Raw genomic sequence first — 7544 nt, forward strand, 5'->3', positions numbered from 1 at the left:
AGATCTGGTTTGGTGATTGATGTGAGTAGGCATGCAGTTACAGCTAGTATCTCTAGGTTTACTGGGGTTGGGTTAGGTTTAGGGTTTAGGGTGTAGGGTGTAGGGTCAGTGGCCTGTGGAGCAGGTGGATGGAAGGCTTGAGCCCTGGGTTGGTTTGTTTCTCTCCCCCTCCTGTTGTTTCTGCTCATTCATTTCTTTTTGGTGTCCTCTCCTCAACCTTCCTTTCTCCAACCCAGGAAGGTTGTTCCCAAGACCCCTGTCACAGTGGGGTTCCCGGAATGTACGGACTCTATAACAGACCCCCTCTACTCAGAGGTGATCTCACTCCCTCACTTACACTTAGGGGTTCTTATTCGGACACGCTTACCAACATAGTCTCACACTAGCTGTTCCGTTCAATTATCCTTTAAGCTTCGGTACTGTACAATCTGGGAAATCCACCACATTTCAACCACTATTCCATTACTACCATACCAACAATAAAACTATTACTTTAACCCATGTGATTCACATCCTTCCCACTTCCTTTTGCTTTCCTTTACATTACGGACAAATAATTTTTCACGTTTTGCAGGATAATTTATAACAAAGTCATTATTCAGATCCTGCCCGGTTGACTAACGGCATAAATGATTAAAACTGCAATATTTAACTTTTTGGGCGACCCGACCAAATTCACATAGAAAAGTGAGTTACAGATTTGTAATTCTCATTGAAAGCAAGTCTAAGAAGCGGTAGATCTGTCCTATGTGCGCTATTTCTATACTTCCCGTTCATAAAGGGTTAACTTCACAATTTTTCATCATCTCCATCACCACCCCAACATCAACATATGTGAAAATGGTGCTCTTATATGTTTTGTAGTAAAAAAGATAGAGGAAGATTGTCACGAATTCAGCCGAGGCTGCTGCTCCTCCTCCTTGCTCGGGCAGGATTTGGCGTTCGTCGTCACCGGAATACTAGCTGCCACCGATCTATGTTTCTGTGTTCTACTTGTTTTGTCTTTATTGCACACACCTGGTTCCAATTTACGTTAATTTGTTTCCCTATTTTACCCTCTGGTTCTCTCATAGTGGTGTGCGTGATTGTTCGTTGTTTTGTCGTCATTGACATGTGAGTCTGTATTTTCTTCCCTGCGTGGAAGATATGTTGATTTACTTGTCATAAGTAAAGTACGTCGTTGACTAAGTTCTGTGTCCTGCGCCTGACTCCGTCCTACCGCTACACACTGACGCATGACAAAGATAAGTATTTCCAATGACGTAATCGGTGTGCATCGTGTGATTATGACCAATTGTGAGTAGGCATTGTCTACTAATTGGTTGATGTCATTGGAAACGCTTATCTTTCTCTATCTTTTTTTACTACAAAACATAAACGCGCCATTTTCACATATGTTGATGTTGGAGTGGTGCTGGAGATGATGAATATGAAGTAGAAAATTTTTTAAATTGCCATTTAAGGTTTGTTTTTGGTATTTTATTTTCAGTTTTGTACACCAGCTTCAAACAGCTGAAAATACAATATTTGTCGTTATTGAAAAGATACTTCACAGCTGTTTAGATATACTCTGCATTGTCTCAGGGTAGTAAGTTGGAGGTCTGTTGAGATCCATTTAGTGGTGTGGGGGGCTGTGATTTGACAAAGTGGGTGGGGTTATTTCCTTCCTGGTTGGCCCTGTCCAGGGGTATCGTCGGACAGGGCCACAGTGCCCCCCCCTTTCAGCCTCCAATATCTATGCTGCAATAGTTTATGTGCCGGGGGGCTAGGGTCAGTCTGTCCTATCTGGTGAAATTCTCCTGTCATCTGGTGTCCTGTGTGAACTTAAGTATGCTCCCTCTAATTCTCCCATCTGTCTCTCTCCCATCCCGGAGGACCAGAGCCCTAGGACCATGCCTCAGCACTATCTGGCCTGATAACTCCTGGCTGTTCCCACCCTTGTCCAGTTTCTGCTGTTTTGCCTGTGGCTATGGAACCTTGACCTGTTCACCAGACGTGCTACCTTGTTGTGCTGCTGCTCCAGTTTCAACTGTTCTGCCTGTGGCTATGGGCCCGCCCGCCCGACAGACCGCACAGACCAACCGCACCTACCGACTGTCCGTCCGTCTTTCTCTCTCTTTATGTGAATCTGAGTTATGGAAGGGGGCTTTGGCTGCCACCCAACCTGAACATTATAGTGTAGCTCCCTAATGGAGCTTTATAGCAGTCAGACCAGTCATATCGATCCCTCTCACCATGTACTCTCTGCTCCCTGTGGTTGTCTCTCTTGGAAAACAGAGTGCTTTTAATGACATCACCAGAGTGCTTTTAATGACATCACCAGAGTCCAATTTATGGGAAATAAAGGCTTCTATAGCGGCTCCCAAACCACAACTATATAGGACAATAATATCATAGTGGTTTCAAAGCTTGTTTTCTTTGTGACCAACCCAAAGCATTTTAAAATGTCCTTGTGAGGCTTTGCCCGACCCATAGAGAGATAGCCATGACCCATCATTGGCTGAATCACTATTTGAGAAACTGTAAACTTGGTGTAATAGAGTGTGCAAAGCTGTCATCAAGGTAAAGTGTGGCTATTTGAAGAATCTCAAATATATTTTGATTTGTTTAACACTTTTTTTGGTTACTACATGATTCCAAATGTGTTATTTGATAGTTTTGATGTCTTCACTATTATTATTATTATTATACTATGTAGAAAATAGTAAAAAATAACTTGAATCAGTAGGTGTGTCCAAACTTTTGACTGGTAGTGTATATATTAATGTGTTGTCGCGATGTGCATTTTCTATTCTCTCTCTCTGTCCTAAGAGGATCCCTGTGAGTAGGCCGAGGTCAATAGAGAGTGATAGGAATAACGTGTTTCAGTAAAGTTAGCTTCTTAGTGTTCATAGCCATGGTTATCAACTGTACCGCAAAAATGGAACGTAAATCACAGAAAATAGTTGTAGTGGCAGCTGGAGAGAAGTATGAGATTCTATTGCAGAGGAGTTACAAGGTGTGTTGAACGATAGCGTCCCGTCCTCCCAGGATGTCAGCCTGGTGTAGGATCAGATAGGGCCAAGTAGTGGAATAGTGGTGAGGTTTTAATGGTCAGTAGTCAACTCTTTGCTGTTTATGAGTAGGGCCTGGAGCTTTTCCTTGTCAGGTCATGTGGGCAGGAAAACATACTGGCCCCATGAGTATTCAGTAAGTCATAACCATTGGTCATAAGCCTGATAGACATTACATTAAATAACTTTACTTGTGTGTGCATGCATGCGTCACACACACACACACACAATGGAATTTGGTAAGCTCCAGCCCTTACTATGCTGTGGACAGTGGATGATGGTCTAGTACAGTACACAGATAATAGATGACAGAACAGAACAGGTGTTCCAGGTTATCTGTGTCGAATCGACACTTCCTTCCATTCTCAGCCGTGTCTCTGAGCCAGCCGTGTCTTAGCCCCTCTGATGGGGTCAGTAGTTCTCTCGATTGTTGAATTGGTATATAGTAGTCCCATATGTTTCACAGTATTGTACGATGGCTACACACAAAAAAATGAGGGTTCCTCAAGGGTTCTTTGGGAAGGGTGATGGTTCTATGTGGAACCATAATGACTCAAAGAACCCATTGAGCTCTTCAATGGTTCTTTACAGTTCTCAAAAGGGTTATTTGCTATTTTAGCGATAATTAAAATGTAGGGGAGCGGCTCATTCGAATATTTGGGGGCGTGGTTTGCGCAGAGCTCTTTTTGTGCAACCATTTGTGGAGTGTCATTCCATTTTATGTAATGTGTTGTGTTATGCAATTTTTTTTACAACGGGTGGGTCTAATCCTGAATGCTGATTGGTTAAAACTGCATTCCAGATGGTGTCTATTCCATAAATGACCACCAGTGAAGTCTATGACGTTAAAATGCCTATTTACTCTGTTCCATCTGACTGCGCAATCCACTGTCTCATCAGCCCAGCCAAGCAATGTATTAACTTGATCTCTGCTATAAAAAGCATTTAGACATTATCTCACATTTCTTTTAGACTAACATTTAGTTTTCAACAGTGGGAATGTGTATTAACCTTGCTGTCTGTCTCTCCAACATTTGAAACATTGTTTCAATTTTCAAATTTGATCTCCAGCTGTCCCATAGTAATGAACCTGTTGGGACGAGACAGACAGACAGACAGACAGACAGCGTTTCTCAGCCAGTCGAAATCATGAATCAGCTGGCATCATTTTTATGGATAGATACAAAGTTCAAACGAAATGAAGTGCAGCTAGTTTGTAGTCTTTCCAGCTTCAGTTTGAAGTGATTGTGTTAGCTGTGTTGTTGGCTAGCTCCTCTGAACAACTGTATCCTGACGAGTGAGCAAATGTTCTATGCCAGGCGAAATCGTGCCTCATTAGCTCATTGTTATGGATGTATCCAAATAAATGTCACTAGAAAACAGCTTAAACAAATCAAAATGCAGCTACTTTGCTGTTATTCTGGCTGCAAGTTAGCCGTAGTTGGCTAGCTAGCAAGCAAGTGATAATAACGTTGCCAGCCAGTATGGCAATGGAACATTTAGAACGAACGACTGGGTCACGTCCATATACAAAACAAAAAGACTGAACGACTGGGTCGCATCTCTAGCAACCGAACCGATGGAACGAATGACCAGCCAGCTTGGGTAGCAACCCTAGATTTGTGTCGGGACTATATCTTGTGGAAGGATGAAATAGTATGAATAAATTAATCAAAACAATGTTTTAAATGAATATGTAAATCACTATTTGAATATGTTGGTAACCCGTTGTATAACCCCTCGAAGCCGGTGTTTGGAGGATATATTGGCATGGTTTGCCAACAACACCCGTGCCAATATATCCTCCAAACACCGGCTTCTCGTGCATTATCACTTAAATATACTATATATAACTATGGCCAGTGATGTTGTTTTGTGAAAGACTCATGTATGGCTTTGTGTCAATTGACACCGGTTGACTAAATCAGTCAGTTTCTAATTTCTCTACTCAGGGAACCCCAGCTGTTCCAGAGGTAGCTTACTTGATTCAACTTATCAATTAACACAAAAATAACTCCTACCATATGGAGTTTTAACGAAAGAATTTGCTCACAATTTTTTTTTTAAACTGGTTCTTCAAAAGGATCAACAAAGAACCTTTCAGACTGAGAAATGTTCTTTATAGAACAACTCTCCACAAATGTTTTATAAAGAACCATAAAAAGGGTTCTATATAGGCCAAAAAAGGGTTGTAACCATAGCAGAAATATGTTTTAGTGCTATGTAGAACCTTTTTTTACGGTTCTTTATAGAACCTTAAGAAAGGGATAATTATTTATGGCACTCTACAGGTTCCATTTACAACCTTATGGGCATTGTTCTTTATTGAACCTTCAAAAAAGGATTCTATATAGCACCAAAATGGGTTCCTCTATGGTTACAAGCCAAATAACCCCTATCTGAAACTTCCTGATGAAGGCCATGCAGCCGAAACGCGTCAGAGTTTTACATTTCCATTGAACATGCCATAAAATGCCTTTATTTGTAATTATATGAAGACAGCCTCGGTCCTCCTTTCTTTTTGATGACCAATTTACCCCTTTTACCAAAGAGCACCTTCTGTCTACGAAAACCTACTATTGTGTACCTTAGCAGCGCTTCCCTTCCTTCTTTTTTCTACAACCCTATCCGGTACTATTTAGAAATAATGTTTTGTGTGTGTATAGATATAGTTATTATTGAGCCTCTTTTCAAAAGCTGTTCAGTCTCGCTTTCCCCTTGTGCATACAGACAGGCGGACGGACGGACACACAGAGGGTGAGGTTGGGTTAATCAGCATTCTCTATGTGCGAAGAGCCTTTTGAGATCAAAAGCAGTCTTTTGAGATATAAATAGAGAACGATTGGGAGAGGAGACAGAGGTACTAAGGGCTCAATTAAATCCGTAGCGCTGAAGATCTGCTTTTTAGCACGATTGACATTTAAAGGCAATGTTCCCGTGGTCGCGGAGACCTTTAAATGTGAACTGCACTACAATACAGATATTCTGCGCTACGGATTGAATCGAGCCCTAAGCCAGGCTGAGTAACTTTTTGGCCTTGTAGTTCTTCCCCAACATTCCTGTCTGTGTGTCTATGTTCTCCAGGGAAATCTAAAGAGGGGACATGAGAGGATAAGAGGGAGAACAAGCCTGAAAGACAGAGCATTTGATGAAATTGATTATTTTTATGTGCTGCTGAACAACTCGATGGCTCTGATGAGTTCCCAGCTCTGACAATAATATGGAATGTGTGTGTGTGTGTGTGTAGAAAATAATTTTCTGTGGCATATTTCATCCGTGGACATGCCTGTATAAAAGCACTAAACTCCCTCTGCTGGTGTTGAAGGGTAAGGACTTGAGGTACTGCACAGTCTGTAAACTATTACTACTGTAAACTCGTAATATGGTGCCCCCTTCAATTCCCAAGCACTTTGGTAAAAGGGGGTACAGTGCATTGAAGGGGTAGGATGAGTAATCTCTGTAGCTAAGTAGTCTTGGGAGGGGGTAGGGATACAGAGAGACTAAGTATCACCTGTTGTCTCTTCTCTCTTTTGATCCATTGTAGTTCCCCAGCTGAGGTATGCTCTCAGTACAGACCTGAGTCTGAGTCTAAGGGTGGATCACGTTTCTAAGAGAGAATGTGTAAGACACCATGTGTGGGAAGGAGCTTCTGCCTGTCGTACTGTTGGTAACAGCTTGGGTTTCACTGTTGCGAGTGGTGGCCTTTGTAATATGGCATGATGAATACTTGTAACGTACTGTCATACTGTAGGAGAGAGAGAGGGAGACAGGGAGAGAAAGAGTATAGATACAGTACAAGTCAAAAGTTTGGACACAGAAGGAGAAGGAGTTTCTCTATAGGTGGTGGGGGTACTGGTGTACAGCTGTTTTCCCCACTTCTGCTCTCCATAACGTAACTATATACAGTACCAGTCAAAGGTTTGGACACACCCACTCATTCCAGGGGTTTTCTTTATTTTTACTATTTTCTACATTGTAGAATAATAGTGAAGACATAAACTATGAAATAACACATGGAATCATGTAGTAACCAAAAATGTGTTAAACAAATCAAAATATATTTGAGATTTGAGATTCTTCAAAGTAGCCACCCTTTGCCTTGATGACAGCTTTGCACACTCTTGGCATTCTCTCAAACAGCTTCATGAGGAATGCTTTTCCAACAGTCTTGAAGGGAGTTCCCACATATGCTGAGCACTTTTTGGCTGTATCAGCAAAGCACACCCACACCATCACATCTCCTCCTCCATGCTTCACGGTGGGAACCACACATGCAGAGATCATCCGTTCACTTGCTCTGCGTCTCACAAAGACACAGCGGTTGGAACCAAACATTTCAAATTTGGACTCATCAGACCAAAGGACAGATTTCCACCGGTCTAATGTCCATTGCTCGTGTTTCTTGGCCCCAAGCAATCTCTTCTTCTTATTGGTGTCCTTTAGTAGTGGTTTCTTTGCAGCAATTCAACCATGAAGGCCTGATTCACGCAG

This window comes from Coregonus clupeaformis, chromosome 27 (genome assembly GCF_020615455.1).
Source record: "Coregonus clupeaformis isolate EN_2021a chromosome 27, ASM2061545v1, whole genome shotgun sequence".
Taxonomy (NCBI): domain Eukaryota; kingdom Metazoa; phylum Chordata; class Actinopteri; order Salmoniformes; family Salmonidae; genus Coregonus; species Coregonus clupeaformis.